At 49.1% G+C, this 13020-nt stretch overlaps 1 long non-coding RNA gene across 1 annotated transcript; it reads right to left on the bottom strand.

Annotated features, from left to right (window-relative positions):
* Positions 1 to 5498: 5498 nt before the first annotated feature.
* LOC143435045 (uncharacterized) lies at positions 5499 to 12595 on the bottom strand. Its single transcript, XR_013105015.1, has 2 exons — positions 12362 to 12595; positions 5499 to 10348 (listed from the first exon to the last, which is right to left on the bottom strand). It is a non-coding gene; the product is annotated as an uncharacterized LOC143435045 (long non-coding RNA).
* Between the last annotated feature and the right edge of the window lie 425 nt (positions 12596 to 13020).

Genomic DNA, 13020 nt, shown 5'->3' with positions numbered 1-13020 from the left:
CCTCGTCTTGTCAGCGTTCTTTCCCTCCATCACAGTAAGACACAGAAGTCATGGGCCCCTTGTTTTAGAAAGAAGGTCTTGGACAGGGGCTGTCACCGTCATCTGTGTGCCAACTCGTGACAGGAGTGTCAGGCCAGCCCAGTCCAGACCTCGGCCAGCCTTGGAAGCTAAATGATTTTTGCCTCCTACACAGCCTAGATGATAGTCCACCCTGGAGATGTAATTTCAGGCCTGGTTCAGAGAAGAGCTGGAGGCAGAGTATCCTAAATGAGGTGGTTGTTTAGGTCTGAATAGCTGCACAGAGCTGTATCTCCGGCAACACTCACACTGACTGGTCATGGTTTCCATGTCTCCCCAGAGTCCTTTGTACTAAGAAAACCCAGCCCCAGAAAACTGAAAACAAAATGTTCCTGGGTTATTTATAAATGAAATGAGATGTGTGTGTTCACTCAGCTTTGTCCCAGGAACTGAGAGGGCGAGAAAGGATTCTCACCCTTCCTCTTTCCCTCCCTCACTGAGGCTCAGGGGCCCAGAAATTAATTCCCTACTTCCCCAGTTCCTGAGGACCTTCCTATCTTGTAATGTCCCAGGTTGCAAAACTTGTAATTTCCCTCCCATTTTTGAGTCGGACACTTTGTGTTTGGTGGGAAGGCGTAGAAAGTGAGCAAGCCAATTGTACTTTTGGTTTCTCTACTATTTGACCTTCTGTCTGTCTGAGTCAAGAATAAATGGGCAAGATTCAAGTGTTTGTCTTACCTCACAACCCCTGCCCACTGCCAGTGCTGTTTACACACACACACTGTTAGGACAGGTGTTGCCCCCAGCAGAAACCTCCCACTTCCTTGCCTTCAGTCTCCTTGGTCCCCTATTGCCCTGATCTAAGAAAGTATTTTTGGGCTGGGCCTAGTGGCACCTGCTTTTTGTTTTGTTTTGTTTTTGTTTTTGTTTTTTTGAGACAGGGTTTCTTTGTGTAGCCCTGGCTGTCCTGGAACTCACTCTGTAGACCAGGCTGGCCTCAAACTCAGAAATCTGCCTGCCTCTGCCTCCCAAGTGCTGGGATTAAAGGCGTGCACCACCACCGCCCAGCTGTGGCACCTGCTTTTAATGCCAGCATTCAGAAGGCAGAGACAGGCAGGTATCTGTGAGTTTGAGGCAAGCCTGGTCTACAGAGTGAGTTCCAGGATAGCCAGAGATATACAGAAGAGAAAAAAGTATTTGCAATATCCCTAAAAACAATTTTTATTTTTAAAACAACATTGTGGCCAGGCAGTGGTGGCGCACGCCTTTAATCCCAGCACTTGGGAGGCAGAGGCAGGTGGATTTCTGAGTTCAAGGCCAGCCTGGTCTACAAAGTGAGTTCCAGGACAGCCAGGACTACACAGAGAAACCCTGTCTCTCTGTGTAAAACATGAGAAAAACAACAACAACAAAAAAAAAAAAAAAAAAAAAAAAAGAGGAAAAGAAAAACAACGTTGTGTGTTGTATATGTATAATGTATATGTGTATGTCTGCAGTGCCATTGGAGGCTAGAGAGACTATCAGATCCTCTAGGACAAGAGATAAAGCCACTTGGGAGCTGTCATGTGGATGCTGGGAATCAACCCCTGGTCCTCTTGAGGAGTATCCAGTACTTAACTGCTGAGCCCATCTCATCATGTCCAGCTTCCTCTAACCGCCCACCCCCTCCCCCTTTTGAGACATGGTCTCACTCTGTACTCCTGGCCTAACACTATGTAGACCAGGTTGGCCCCCAACTCAGAGATCAGCTATCTCTGCTTCCTGAGTGCCAAGATCAAAGTTGTATACCACCATATCAGGCTTCCTAAAGACAACTTTTAAAAAGTGGAGGAGCTTTTCTCCAAATATGGAAAAGAATTGGACTGGGGAAAGCCCGAAACACAGGTTTCTCCCTGCCGAGCAGCGGCTCATTCTTTCCACTTAGGAAGTCTATACAGAAGCATAGACTTGCTCTCGAAGTTAGGAGTAGATTTGGCAGCGGACCAGTTCTATTAAAAAGTAAACAGGACTGGAGAAATGACTTAGCTGCCAAGAGCACTTGCCTTGCAAGCATGAGGACCTAAGTTCCAATCCCTAGCACCCACATATAAAGCCTGTAACCCCAGAGCTGTGATAGCAAAGACAGCCTAGCTTCAAGTTCAACAAGAGACCCTGCTTCAAGGGAGTAAGATGGGGATTAGGACACGTGACATTCTCCTCGCACAGCACAGGAGGGCTCACGTGCACCACATAAACACAAACATCTAAAACGGATCCAGGTGTGCTTGCATTTACTTTTAATCCCAACCAGAGGCAGGTGCATTTCTATGAGTTCAAGGCCAGCCTAGTCTACATAGTGAGTTGACCAACCAGAATTATGTGATGAGAATGGTTTCTGTATACAAAAAAAGGGGGGTGAAATGGGTGGTGTCTGTTCTTCCTCCATATACTGGGTTTTTTCTTTCTTTCTTTTTTTTTTTTTTTTTTTTTTTTTTTTTTGGTTTTTTCGAGACAGGGTTTCTCTGTGTAGTACTGGCTGTCCTGGAACTCACTGTAGACCAGGCTGTCCTGGAACTCAGAAATCCACCTGCCTCTGCCTCCCAAGTGCTAGGATTAAAGGCGTGCGCCACCACTGCCCGGCTGGGTTTTTCAATGTTGGCTGAATTATTGGTTGCTCTCAAATACTTGTAAGGAAAAAGTCTGAGCACCAGGGTGTCAGGTGATTTGCCTGAAGGAGAAATTAGACCTTTGGAATCTGAACTACTTACACTGGCCCATCCCACCTGCAAGGTCCTGCAGGTGGAAAAGCAGAGGCTTAGAGCCTCTTTCTAAAAACAGGCTAGAGGGGACTCTGCCTGAAGCTCACCAGCTCCTCGGCACCTTACACATTAGACATGCCCCTGCTTCAGCTGATTCCTGTATCTGACAATGTGGACATGCAACCACACAGCGCTTTGCAAAGCTGAGGTCTAGATTCCTCTGAATGCTTTTAGTCAAGCGATAGAAGGTTCAGGGTTCAAGTGGAGTGCTTGCCTCATACAACACGGTTGCCTGTATACCAGCACAGTACATAAACCGGGGATGAAGACGGACTCAGAAGGTGGAAGGAGGATCAGGAATTCAGGGTTACCCTAGGCTACCTATGAAATTCAAAACCAGCATTCACTCATTTAAATAGAATCTCTTAAAAACAGAAGAACAAGGCCAACCCAAAACCACTTTAGTTAAGTGATAGGTTAAAGTTAAATATTAGGTCTCTGGCTGCTGATGCAGGAGCAGCAGCTGAACCAGTGTAAGGTGCACCACTTATTATCCCAAGGACACTGGCGAGCCAGCAGGACTCTCAGGAAGTGCTTTGAAACAGGAACATTCTGTCTTCTACCAGTAGAGGAGAGGCAGGATCCTGGTGTTCTGCTAATTTACATGATAAGATGGGTTATGGTCGTCCATAGAGGAGGGGCAGGGTCCTGGGGTTCTGCTAATTTACATGATAAGATGGGTTATGGTGGTCCACACCTGTGGTCCCAGCTTATAGGAGGCTGAGGCAAGAAGATCATGGAGTTTGAGGCCAGCATGGTCTATATAGTAAGATTCTGTCTCAAAAAAAATTTATATGTATATGTATGAAGTGCATGGGTGGCTTCCCAGCTTGGTTCCAAGTTGCTTAGTTCACCATATTTAAGCCTGGCCATTAACTTCCTCACGTCCCCTCCAGGCACTGTGGAGGGTGGCTCTGGCCTCTGTCTTGAGGAGCTCATGAAGTCAGTCTCTGTCCTCTTCTGCTGCATCGCCTTGATCATGGCTTCTCCTCCAAGGTCAAGGGTTACAGTGAGCTTCTTTGTGAGGCTTACAGTTCTGGAATAGAGTAGCTGTGTTCCAGCCATGTGTCACAGAAAGTACCAGGACCCAGAGCCTGGGCCACCTGCAGCAAGTGTAGCCCTTCTGCCCTGTGGCCCAGAATCTCACCCCCACGCCTTGATGGGGGCCAGGCTGTGTAAGCTACTGTGCAGCCCCTCCATGGACACCCTTCCCTCATCCCTTCAGGGGTTCTTCCTTGCAGGAGATGTGAGATGACTCATGAACAGTCCTTGCAGTTGGCCAGACTACTACTGCCTGACAGCTGACTTACTGTCCCGGGGTCCCACAGATTCTTCCTCTGACCGGATCATCTTTATCCTGCTCTGAAGTACAGGCAGTGGTGGTGAGTAAGAGGACATTGCAACTTTCCACCAAGGTTATGTGTGCCCATCTCTTTGCTCACTCCTAGGACATGTTGGGATTTCCCAAGGATGGGCGCAGTGGAACCCTTCCCAGAGATGAAATCAGGCTGAGGTCTGCTTATTTCTCCTGTGTCCTGACTTCTCCATCCACAACCAGCCCCAGAAACACTTTCTTGCCCTTTTGGTCCTCGTGGAAGGTAGAATTGCAAAGTGTTTCCTAGATCCCTCAGCCTTTGGGGTACACACCCCACCTAGGACTGAGCACACTGTGGGTTCTTCCTGTGTTAGAAGGCACAGCTTTTTTTGCATAAGGCCGTTGTCTCTTTAGGCTGCTGGGCCACATTAGCTCTTTTGTATATTCAGTGGATTAATTTTATTTTGTGACAGCATCTCAGTAGTAGGTAGCCCTGACTGGACTAAAACACACTAAGAAGACAAGGCTGGTCTTGAACTCACAGATCTGCCTGCCTCTGCCTCCTAAGTTCTCAGACTAAAGAAGGCATGTGCCACCACATCTGGCTCTATTTCTTAGTGAAAGAGGAGCTCACTATATAGCTTAACTGGCCTAGAATCCAGAGATTGTCCTGCCTCTGCCTCCCGAGGAACTGTGGAATTACAGTATGTATATCCATACCCAACTGGTTTTGAAGGTTTTTAATACAGTCCTGCAAGGTAGCCCAAGCTTGCCTGGAATTTCTCTGCCTAGGCTCCCAGGGTGCTGGGATTACAGACAGGAGTGGCTGCGTGTGGCTCCTGTGAACTTCCACAGATTTCTCTAGCTGGACAGAAAAGGAAGTGAGAAATTCAAAGCACAAGAATGAGTCACTGTGTACCAGTGACTCAGGCCTATGAGCCCAGCTACCTGGGAGGCTGAGGCAAAAAGATCACAAATTGAAGGCCAGCCAGCCAGGACAGCCTGTCTCAAAACAGAAGTAAGGCTGCTTCTGTGGGGAAAGGCATTTGCTATGCAAAGCTGAGGACTTAACCATCAAGCCCAGATCCCAAGGTGGAAGGACAGGACTGACTCTTAAAAGCTGGCCTCTGGCCGGGCGGTGGTGGCACACGCCTTTAATCCCAGCACTTGGCAGGCAGAGGCAGGAGGATTTCTGAGTTCGAGGCCAGCCTGGTCTACAGAGTGAGTTCCAGGACAGCCAGCAAAAAACAAAACAAAACAAAAAGCTGTCCTCTGACAGCTGTGAGCATGCGCATGTGTGTGACCACTACACAGAGCAGAGAGCAGTAGAGCAGTAGTAACTAGTGAATAAAAACTGAAGAGAGCGCTCAGAGGTAAAGAGCAGTTTTACTTCTTGTAGAAGAGCTGTGTTCTATTGCCAGCACCCATGTGGTGACTAAGAACCATCTATAACTCCATTTTCCAGAGTTTATGACATGCTCTCTGGCTTTCTGGGGCCCTGCATATGCATGATATGAAGAAGTACATGCACGCAAAACCCATACAGATAAAATATTTTTTTAATAAATTAAGTAAAAGGTGAAGAGTGGGTAAGAGTGTGGCTGAGTGGGTAGGAGTGTGGCTGAATGTCCGTCTGGCTGCAGGAGGCCGCAGATTCAACCCCCAATGCTGTAAGATTAATAACAGCGTTTCTTCATGTTGATTTGAAGATGGAGACAGCCTAGAAAGAAAGGGGGTTGTTGAGGAGCAGAGAGGGGCACCCAGCAGCCACCAGACAAGGCAGTGGAGCTGTAGTGTCCCCACAGTGGCAAGGCAACAGCTTTGCCTGCAGGAAGATAAACTTGAAGTAGATTGCTCACACCCAAGAAGGAGCAGTCTGGCTTCTATCCCTGCAGCATTAAAAAATAGTGATATTAAAGTAACCAAGGTATTGAAAAACCAGAAAGCTCATGGTTCCAGATTAAAAGATAGAGGGGACACTAAGGAGGGGACCCAAGCAGGCCCCAGCTGGCCAGGGCACTCAGTGACATCTAGAAGCTGACTGAATTGAGGACATGGTTGCATCAGTGGGGCGGACCTACATTTGGCAACTTTGTGGTTGTGTAAGGGTATCATATTTTTTTAGGAGATACATGTTGAAAAGTTTCATGGTGAAGGGTCATGACCTGTATGCTGGTCTCTAGTAGTTCAGGAAAAATGTGTGTGTGAGAGAGAGGGGAAGCAGATGTTACCCTAGAACTCCAGCTGTCCACAAATCCAAATAAAGGCTCCATGGTTGTTGATTGTTCTGTTCTTGCAACATTTCCGAAGGTTTCACAATTTTCAAAAAGAAAAACAAAGTGGCCTGAACCCAGGTATACCCTCCCCCAACAATGGAGACTGAATTCTGAATGCTCCTAGCCCTCAGGAGGACAGGTGCTAAGTCTGTTTGTACTAAAGATGAAAAACTAATCAATTATATTTTCATTCATATAACGGAATACTGTTCAATAGTGAAAGAATAAACTACGGTTCCAGAAACTTCAGGGGAACTTGGCCAGACCCAACCATGCCACTCCCTGTGTATCAACAGTGCAACCCAGTATGTGGTTATTACATGGGGACTCATTCTCAAACCCACTCAATGGATGACAAAATTGTGGCTGCGTATAGCTCAGAGGCACCAGGGGAGACCCTGGGGAGATGCTACACTTGGCTTGGTAACAGCAGAAGGGTAGGGTGTGTGTCCTCTTGGGCTACAGAACAGGGCCAGTTCATAGAGGTGTCCCAGGCGTCCCCTCGTGGTGATTCTAGGGAGTGAGGCTTGCAGAAGGGCAAGCTATCTCCTCCAGGAGCTGCCTGCTCGGGTGGCTTTCTCCCTTATTGTATGTATGTGCTCCTGGCCGACTGCCACCCTTTGCTGCAGCAAAAGCTGAACTCAAATTCATCTCTCAGGGATCCTTGGTCACATTTGTCCAGATCAGACTCCTTTCCCTACTGGCCCTTTCTTAGCTGTGGGAATGTGAGTCAGGATGTTCGTGGGTTGCTTGGTTAGCAAAATGGTTCCACGTGTGTGCCATGCTGACAGTGGTGGGGGAGACAGCCAATGGCACCTAAGGATCTTCTGTCCCCAGGCACTATGCCAACCCCTCCTCATAATGTCCCTCCTTAGGAATCTCTATTCACACAAGTGGTGGGTCCTCCAAAAAACATTTATTAAGTACTTCCTGTGTTAGTCTCTGAGGCTACAGGAAACAAAGTCAATGACTGTCCCTCCCAGGGGACCACAGGTTGTAAAGGAAATAGATACTGCTGATGGGGTGACAGGGTCACTAACCTGCCACCTGCACCAGGGAAGTGGATGGGGCAAGTGGGTCAAACAAGTTTCCTGCCGGGCGGTGGTGGCACACGCCTTTAATCCCAGCACTTGGCAGGCAGAGGCAGGCAGAGGCAGGCAAATTTCTGAGTTCGAGGTCAGCCTGGTCTACAGAGTGAGTTCCAGGACAGCCAGGGCTACACAGAGAAACCCTGTTTCGAAAAAAAACAAAAACAAACAAACAAAAACAAGTTTCCTGGAGCACAGGCAGGTATTCTGGAGCCAGTAAGTTGTCTAAGAGGAGAATAGGAAGGGGCCAGCAAGGAAAGGTGCTCATGGGTCCAGGGTCTGCTGCGGAAAGACCAAGTCAACAGGGCTCAAGACAAGGGACCAGAGAGAGCTGGGTGTGCTCTGAGTTGAGACGTTTCCCTGAACCATTAAAGGCTTTTATGAACTTGGTGGAGACAGATGGCGGAAACCCTGGCCAGGGGCAGCTTGCCATCCCCTTCCATCCTAAGCTAGCACCTGGGATGGAGTAAGGTCTGAGCCCAAGAGTGTCAGACTATAGTGTCCATCTGTACAGCCAGGGCATCTCTAGTACCTACCAAGCCAGTAGGTGTGGAACTAGCTTTGCAAAACGAGTAAGCTGAGGACTTTGATCTCTAGAGGCTGAGACCAGGAGGAATAAGATAAGCATTCAGATAAGGGAGGTGGGAGAGGCAGATTCTGCGGATTCAGGATTCCCTGATCTGTGTTTTAGCTGTGGTGGACGGGTGGAGATAGCTGAGGTAGTGGGACCAAAGCCACTCAGGAATGGAAACCGTGAGATAAAGTTGGGACCTCAGTCACCCATGTTGTCACACAGGTAATCAGAGAAGGTCCTGTATGACTTTGGACAAAGGTAAAAGGGTGGCTTCAAGTCCCAAGTCAGCCTGGGATGTAGAGTGAGAAAGACCATGTCTCAAAAATATATAAAAAGGGGCCTGAGAGAAGGCTCGGTGTGTAAGAGCACTTGCTGCTTTTCACAAGGAAGCACCTGTGCCAAGTGTCTCATGACCATCGGTGACACCAGCCTGAGGGTATCTGACGTTATCTTCTGGCTTGAATACATGACTGCACACACACCCACAAATCTTTTTAATATATTTATTTTAAGTTATATTTATTTACTCTGTGTGTGCAGCATGTGTGTGGAAGTCAAAGGATAAACTATGGAAGAGTCTGCTTTCTTTTTCCACCATGTGGGTACCAGGAATTCAATTCAGGTGTTTATATTTGACAGTGTCTTTTTCTGCCAAGCCATTTTGCTGGCCCCACAAATCTTTTTTAAAAAGATAAATGGCACTTGGTGCACACCTTTAATCCCAGCACTCAGGAGGTAGAGGCAGGTGGATCTCTGTGAATTAAAGACTATTCTGGGGCTGGAAAGATGGCTCAGCGGTTAAGAGCACTGACTGCCCTTCCTAGAGGTCCTGAGTTCAATTCCCAGCAACCACATGGTGGCTTACAACCATCTGTAGTGGGATCTGATGCCCTCTTCTGGTGTATCTGAAGACAACTACAGTGTACTCATATAAATGAAATAAATAAATTTAAAAAAATAAAGACTAGCCTGGTCTACAGAGTGAATTCTAGGACAGCCAAGACAACACAGAGAAACCCTGTCCCAAAACACACAAACAAGGAAAAATGGATAACAAAGTTGAGGCTACACTGGGCTATACAAGACCACCAAGAAAATATTTTAGAAGACCTTTTTTTTAGCAGCAGGAACCAGTTTTTCAAATAGAAATTTCCCCAAGCCCCACTGTTAAGAAAAGGATTTACTGGTATGGTGAGAAACACCTGTAATCCCAGCACTCGGGAGGTGAGGGTAGGTGGATCAAAAAGTTCTCCACAGTGAATTGCAGGCCAGCCTGGTCTACATACACACATACTCAGTCTCAAAAACAATACAGGAAGGGTAAGAGTGGTCTGACGCAGGTTGGGATGCAGTGTGGTCCTGTTTCCTCAGATGCTTCTCCATCAGTCTCGGCTGGGCCCAAGGAGCCTGAAGTTCCAGGCCTCTCAGAAATTGGAGTGTGCCCAGCCTGGGCCCTAAAGTCCCCTGCCAATGGCAGTGCAAGACGGAATCTCAGAATGTTTGGCAAAACTGAATTGATGCGTATATAGGTTTGAGGGCTTGGGGCTGAGTTCATGGGTGGTAAACGGACATACAAGCACAAATTAACTGTGCACCGTGGGACTCAGTGGATGCAGTGCTTAGGGGACACCTGGGAGCAAGAGGCTCTGGGAACCCAGGTGGCACTTGGAATCAATCACTTTTAAGAAAAGCCCTAGTCTGGGAACCATGTGGTGAGGGTGGTGCACACCTTTAAGCCCAGTGCTTGGGAGGCAGAGGCAGGTGGAGTTTGAGGCTGGCCTGGTCTACATAGTTCCAGGACAGCTAGATCTTCATAGTGAGACCATGTCTCAAAAAACACAACAAAAACCCAAGAAGAATCCTGGGTTGGGAGTATAGTCTAGTTGGCAGAGTTCCTGCATGTTCAGCACCATGAATAAGTAGACGTAGTACAAATACATGCTCTCAATCTTAGCATTTAGGAGGCATGGGCAAGAGGATCAAAAGTTCCCACACACCCTACATTACAAAGTTTGAGGCCAGCCTGGGCTACATGAGACTCTGTCTCTGAAACAAACAGAAAAGCTTCTTCTCAGTTAAGAACCAGGAAGTTAAGTATCACCCATAGCACTTCCGGAACAAGGTGGCAAACGCTTGGGCTTAGCTGGAAGGAGACCGAGAGTGTTCTTGATGCCATGCACAATGGCACAAGCCACATACCTATGCACTATGCAGGCAGAGACAGCTCCAAGGCTAGCCCAGTCCACATAGCAAGTTCTCACCAGCAACCAAAGAAGAACCTGGCAAAGAAGATGGGAAGGGAACACATAGGCATACAACAGGGGTGCTGGAGAGATGGCACAGCGGTTAGAGCACTGACTGCTCTTCCAGAGGTCCTGAGTTCAATTCCCAGCAACCACATGGTGGCTCACAACCATCTGTAATGGGATCCCATGCCCTCTTCTGGTGTGTCTGAAGACAGCTACAGTGTACTTACATAAAATAAATATTTAAAAAGAAAAGTGTACTACAAGGCAGTTGGGGGGCGCGGGTCCACAACTGGAACAGAAAGGAGGGAGTGGTGAAGGAAGAGGGCCTTGACTTTGATGCCCTCTCCGCCCTGACTCCCACCTGCTCCTTATGGCTGGCATTGAGGTGAACATACCTGTGACCTATGGAATTGGCAGCCAGAGGAGAGATCAGAGTACTGGCTGTCAATTCATAGGTCAGAGCCCTGTGCACTCCATCTTAGCAGCCTGCTGACAGCCCACCATTCTTTGCCTTCCCAGGCCTGAGGACTGAGGCTGGGTGGCTCCTCTTCCTCTGCAGGTACCAGCCTCCACCCCAGATAACAGCAGCCCCACTGGAACCAGTGGACACTTCCACATGGAGTTGCTGTTACAGAGGGTGGGAGCCACGGGGTCAGAGCAGAGGGCCAGGCACCTTCTCTCTGGCAGGATCCTGGGAAGAGGCCCACAGCGGCCCACTCATGCCCCTGGCCTCTCGGCTCCAAGTCCACACTTTGTGTTTTATTGAGGCTGCTTATCACTCATCCGAGGTTCACACCTGGCACCCCACAGGATGCCAGCCTTCTTCTTGAGCGAAGTCCAGGCTCAGCCCAGAGCCTCCTCATCAGACTGGGAGTGGCTCTGATTTACGACGACTCTACTGTAGCCCATTGACACCCACACCCTCTGCCCCAAGTTCCCTGGTTTCCTCCTTTCCCTTCTCAACAGAGGTGAGCTGTTCGCTTCTGCCTACCCTCCTGGCTGCAGCCATGGGGCAGAGGGACAGCAAATGACAACAGGATTGTAATCTTGCCTGAGGGTGGCCCTATCCAGGAAGCTAGAGACAAGAGAGGACTGAAGGAAGAGGAGGGATGAGAGAAAGAGGGAAATGAAGCTGAGGAGCCGAAAGGAAAAGGACAGAGGGGAAGCTAGTGAGGTGAAGGGAAGGGATTGGGGAGGGCTTGGTTTAGGGCTCTGGGCTTAAGCGTCAGCACAGCAAAAAAGGAAAGAAGTGAGAGAGTGGGGTGCTGCCACCCAACCAAGCTCAGTGAGTGCCAAGAGCAGGGCTATAGGTGGCCAGCACCTAGAATCCAGTACCTCAATAGTCTAAGCCAGCAAGGGCCTTGGAGCTGTGTGACCTCAGACAAGTAGCTTAACCTCTCTGAAGCACTACTCTCTACCTTTGGAGGCCATCTTGCACACTATCCTTCTACCCACACTGTCCCTGCTGTGACAAGGAGCTTCAAGGTGGGACCCCTGAGCTGACCCCAGTGTCTGGGAACACATCTGAACTCTCACCCCTTCCACCGATTCTGGCCCAAGAGACTTCAGTGACAAGGCCCAGTGTTTGTCCTGCTGGGACTCAGGATTCTGGAAACGGAAGCCTCTAGAGTGTGCTTGGGTCATGCCCCATTTGGCAGTGGTAGATAAAGGCCCAGAGAAGCAGGGGGTGCTGCCTTCTCCCTGGGAGGACAGATCTGCAAAGGAAGGTGCCAGACTAGATGATTTATGGTTTCCCCAGAGCCCAGCAGCCCCCTTGAGACCCAGGTAAGCCCAGCCTTCTGCCCCATGTGGCTTTGCGCTTCCAGCAGACAGACACAGCTGTTTAGGAATCCTCTCTCCACAGAGTTGGGTAGCTCCAGCCATAGACGCTGTAGCTGCCTTACCCAAAGGTGGAAACTGAAGCACAGAACAGAAACAGGGTTCCCTGAAGTTCCCTTGCTCAGAAAGGCTGATGGCTTTGCAGGATGACTTGGGATTGGGATTCTTCAGCAGCCTTCTGGGGGACAGCCTGGGAGCTCTTACCTTGCACCTAGCTGGCCTTCGGGGCACGAGGAGGAAGTGGGGCCACCCTGGGCCAATCCTTTTGAGCCGTTGGCCCAGCCCTGGTAGCGTTAATGATTACCCCACTGCCATCAATACTGATCCTAAGTGGGGTCCGAAGGGCAGCAGGCCTGGACTGTGCCCCAGCTGGTGGGGCGGGTCCAGGAAATGCCAGACTGGGCCTTCAGCTACCCAGTGCCTTCAGACCCTGGCACCCATGGGCTTGTCTCTATAGGTTTCATTGGCTTGACTTCTTGCCTAGTCTGTTGGCCCTAGCTAACCACAGCCAGCCAAATTTGGGGATAGGGGACAAGGAAAAGTTTTCTCCTGTCCAATATTCAGATCTATGATGGGGGCCAAAAGAGCGGGGACCACAGCTAACTTTAGAGGTAACTAGGGATGCCCAACAAGTGATCCTTCCCTCAGACCTACCCACTTCCCGGAAGTGTTACTGAGGGTGGACTGGAGTAGCTCCCTTGTGAACAATGTATCTGGGATGGGGGCAATGGACATCTTCTGGATAACACAGCATTGTCCCAGCATAAGACCTGGATACCCCAAAAGCCATTCTCTGAAAATGGTGGCAGAGCTTCCAGAGGGCCTGGAACACAAGCTTCTGGAGCAGGACAGCCCTGGACACT

The sequence above is a fragment of the Arvicanthis niloticus genome, chromosome 1, assembly GCF_011762505.2.
Source record: "Arvicanthis niloticus isolate mArvNil1 chromosome 1, mArvNil1.pat.X, whole genome shotgun sequence".
NCBI classification, from domain to species: domain Eukaryota; kingdom Metazoa; phylum Chordata; class Mammalia; order Rodentia; family Muridae; genus Arvicanthis; species Arvicanthis niloticus.
This window is presented reverse-complemented; position numbering and strand designations above follow the sequence as displayed.